The 4,665-nt window shown below is 30.8% G+C and overlaps 1 pseudogene; it reads left to right on the top strand.

Annotated features, from left to right (window-relative positions):
- The first annotated feature begins 212 nt into the window (after nt 1-212).
- LOC114750459 (salicylate carboxymethyltransferase-like) lies at nt 213-2,625 on the top strand (annotated as a pseudogene).
- The last annotated feature ends 2,040 nt before the right edge of the window (nt 2,626-4,665 follow it).

Genomic DNA, 4,665 nt, shown 5'->3' with positions numbered 1-4,665 from the left:
GACGGCCAACAACTGTCCAACTGATGTTATGCTCATCCTTATCGCAGAAGAAGAGTTCACAACGGAAAATAACAAGAACCATTCATTTTATGGACTCTCAATCACCACTCCCCCTTATATATATCTCCACATGTTTTGGTGTAGTCACCACAAATAAAATTAAAGATTTGATTCTACGAGTAACATATATACTATAGTTATATATATAGAATCACATAAATCTGAGAAGAATATGGATGTGGCTTCAGTGTTGCGCATGAATGGAGGAACCGGAGATGCAAGTTATGCTAACAATTCCCTGTTACAGGTATGTGTGCGTAAGCTTCCACAAATGTATAAGAAGATTCATCAAATATACTATTCCCTTCTATCTTTAATTCAAGACCTTAATCTTTTTATTTCTCAAATTTGTAATTTTCTTCCTTAAATTATTCCTAGTAATTTTACATATTAAAGATGGGTTCTTAGAGACATTTTTCATTGCAAATAATTAAAATGAAACCAGCACTTTTTTTTTTTACAAATAACTAATCATCTTATTTCTTTAATTTTTGTAAATTAGTTATTTAGCTCTTATATTTAGTACTTGAGAGACTACTACATATGCTACTAGTTATGGTTTTGCTAATTGGTGTGGGGACAGCAAAAGGTGCTCTCCAGAACAAAGCCCATTAGAGATGAAGCTATAAGGAGTTTTTACAAAGAAAAGCTCCCTAAAAGCCTTGCAATTGCAGACTTGGGATGCTCTTCAGGACCAAACACTTTGCTTATGACTTGTGAACTCATCGAAACTGTGGAGATGCTTTGTAGAGAGCTAAGCCATGAATCTCCAGAATACATCATCTTCTTGAATGATCTTCCCCGAAATGACTTCAACAACATTTTCAAGTCTCTTGACTGCTTCAAACAAAAGCTAAGCAGTCGTGTTTTAGGTGGTGGGATTGGTCACTGCTACATCACTGGCCTTCCTGCTTCTTTTTATGGCAGGATTCTTCCTTCTAATTCTCTGCATTTTGTTCATTCCTCCTACGGTCTTCACTGGATTTCTCAAGTATGTATATCAAATCACTCTCTTTTAAATATCGGTTATCAATTTTTATTACTGATTTTTATCATTTCATTCCCATATAGGTTCCCAAAGGTGTAGAAGACAATAAGGGAAATATTTGCATGGGAAGGACAAGCCCTTGTAATGTTCATAAAGCTTACTACAACCAATTTCAAAGAGATTTTTCATTGTTTCCGAAATGTCGTGCTACAGAGCTTGTTGAAGGAGGTCGTATGGTTGTTACACTCCGATCCAAGGAAGAAGAAGCAGTGCTCCATCAAGCAATGAATCTTGCTACATTTGGGAGCTTTTAGCTCAGCCACTCAATGGCATGGTTTTGGAGGTACAGACACGTTTTCTATTTTGACCATATATATTTTGGGGAAATTAATTTCTAAACCCCAATAAGCTCCCCATTGTTTTAAGGTCTTGTTTTTTTCCCCCCCCTTTTCTTTTGATCAAGTCCTTATATTTTCATCTAATTTTTCAATCAGATCCTGTTACTTTTACATGATTGATAAAAATGGAAAAAAAATTACAAATAACTAATTTAAAATTAGGTGAAGCTATGAGGATTTGATAAAAGGAAAATAATTAAAGAGAATTACAAGAAGATCCCAAAGAAAGAAAATAATTACTGGTAAGTCTCAATGACAAGTATCATTTATTATTTTGAAACTTGTGATTGCAGGTTGTTTTGGTGTCATTAAAACTTTTTAGTAATTACATTCCTTACTGGAGACTTCATTCCAATTCTCCCAAAAAATTACAGGGACCTAATTAAAAATAGATTCCACTATAAAGACCTGATAAAAAAAAATAAAAACTACAAAAAATTAATTAAAAATTAGATAAAATCCCCTTGATTAATTTTTCCATATATTTTTAAACATACACTTTTATACATGCAAAAAAAATTCATGATAAAAGAATTTGTTTTGGCGAGTGTTGTAGGGAATCATAAAGGAAGATCAAATTGATTCATTCAACATTCCTATGTACTATCCATCCCCATCTGAATTGGAATTAGAGATTGAAAAAGAAGGGTCCTTCACTTTGAACCACTTGGAGGTATTCGAAGTAAGGTTGAAGGAAGCTTGTGGTGAAGATGAACGCCACATTAATAACAGTGATGGATACAAAGTCGCACAATTTGTGAGAGCTGTGGCTGAACCTCTTCTTGTGAGCCACTTTGGAGAAGCTATCAGTGACGAAGTTTTTCATCGTTACCAACAAATATTAGCTGATCGTATATCCAAGGAAAAACCCATTTTGCTCAATTTAGCAATATCTTTGACCAAAACAACGACTTGAAGCAACCAAGGGATAAATGTTTCCATGATATATTGATGATTGTATCTGTGTGAATAAATTACTTCCTTCGGTTTGTAAGACTCATTTTGTAGTATAATTACACTATAAAATAGGTCTTGTATTTAAGATTGGAGGAATACTATTTGTTAGTCTTCTTGTGTTTTTGTTTTATTAGTAATCTTGAGTACAGCGTCAAGGGATTTTTCAGCGTGGGTCAATTGTAAGATTTTAGATAAAGAAGCATGAAAAGGGCGAATTTCATATGTGGGAGCCCCACTTTTGATATTTATGAGTATTTTGGGTTAATTTTAAATAGGCTCAAAAGAGAGGGTCATTTTCATCCAACTTTTTTACTTTTTTGTCCAAATAAGAACAAAGAGTCGTCTAGCTTTTCATGTTCTTCAAGGGATATATTGTTTCTTCCCTTCTTTTCAGTCCTTCAGTGGCATAAATCTTATATGTTGCCAATATCTAAATTTGGTACTTCTCATCAGTTTACGCTCATAAATTATCCAATTTTTTATTTTTAGCTTTCTAAACTGAAATGATAATTATTTTTAATGACAATAATAATGAAAAAAGTAATTAATCTTGTATTTAAATTATTTTATATAAAATAAGTATTAAAATAAATTTTTATTGGATTAAAAGTACATGTGAAATTTTCGCAATGGTGCAAAAATATCATACTCATTAAGTTAAATCGTTTAACATTTGGCTTTATAGGGGATGGGCCATGAAACCTATCTCTCATAAGGGCAAACACAACTGCAATTTTCAATGCTACGTTCTGGCCCTTCGATAAAACAGACAAAGAAATTTTTAATTTTCTTCTAAATAAAAAAGAGCAAGCCACGCTACCAAAAAATAGGAAATTGGTGATAAAATTGTATTCCGACACTAATTCATCATAGACTTTCTTGTTAATATTAGTAATGGAATTTAGTAACAAAATATGATTAGTGATGAAATTTTTATTTTATCACTAATTTGATGACAGGTTTACTAAATTCTATCACTAATTTGTAGGATTAAGAATTTAAATTAATGACAAAATTTTGTCACTAGTTTTTATTGTTCATCCGTCACTAACTCCTACCACAAAGCATTTGGTGATAGAATTTGTGACAGAATAATGATGTCACTAACTTCCATCACTATTTTATGACTAATTTGTCACAACAAGCATAATATAAATATATAAAGATTATTTTTAAGCATTTAATATTAAAATTAAAATATAATATATGATAACTTTTCAACAATATATTATTTATAAATAAAAATACAAATAAAAATAAAATATATAATATACCTACCAGTTTATTAAATTCTTTGAATAAAACATATTAATTATTAATAATTTTTTCCTAAAATAAAAATAAATGGAAATATATAACAATATATTAAATTGCATATATTTATCTGTGTTTTTCATTTGAAATGTTATATATACACACAATTTTGCATTAAAAGTTTGTACATATTTCTCAACTCTTAGCAAAAGCTTCCGTATGTGTGCTTGAGATCAAGGACTCGAACCTGGCAATAACGTGACAGCTCATGATGATGGGCACATGGTGAGCCGATAATTACCATGTGATATTTTAACTTTATAAAATAAAAAAATTACTAACGGCGAAATTGGTAATGCAAAAATTTCCGTCGTTAATTGAATTCTACTACTAATCCATTACTAATAAAAATTCAATAAGTCCCACATAAAAAAGATGTTATAAAACTTACCCCATCTTTTTTTTAGCCTTAATAATGGAACCCTATTCTTTATTTGATAGAAGCACCAACTTCTTAAAAATTTAATTATTTCCAAATTATAGTGGTTAGAGTTTATTTAAATATCATATCATAACTTGTGTCTCTTTGGTAACTTGCACATAAAAATTATTTTGATAATAACCATTCAAATGTTTTCAGTTTTATCAATATCACTTTTCAAAATACATGATTCAAACATTATTACCAATTTTATGACAAAATATATTCTACTCAAAATAATGATTTTTAATCAATTTTGTTCAAAATTTATCCTTATACTGCTATTCCTATTACACCTCAAGGTGATTTCCGAATCTCCTTTATTTACACCAGCGATGACCTTTATGTATACAGCACGAAAGGGGACAATGAGCATGACAAGAGAAGGAATAGGCAGCATTGTTGGAACTTTAAGTGTCGGGGAGTAGCAAAAATTATTGACTATTCTTGGATACTTAATAATAATTAGCGAGGTCTCCAATTATTGCGGTCTAGGTGGTCCAAAATATCTGAGACCAAGATGAAGC

This window comes from Neltuma alba, unplaced genomic scaffold (genome assembly GCF_004799145.2).
Source record: "Neltuma alba isolate B1F8T4 unplaced genomic scaffold, ASM479914v2 tig00006462_pilon, whole genome shotgun sequence".
Lineage (NCBI taxonomy): Eukaryota > Viridiplantae > Streptophyta > Magnoliopsida > Fabales > Fabaceae > Neltuma > Neltuma alba.
The sequence above is the reverse complement of the archived record's forward strand: the minus strand, read 5'-3'. Positions and strand labels throughout refer to the sequence as shown.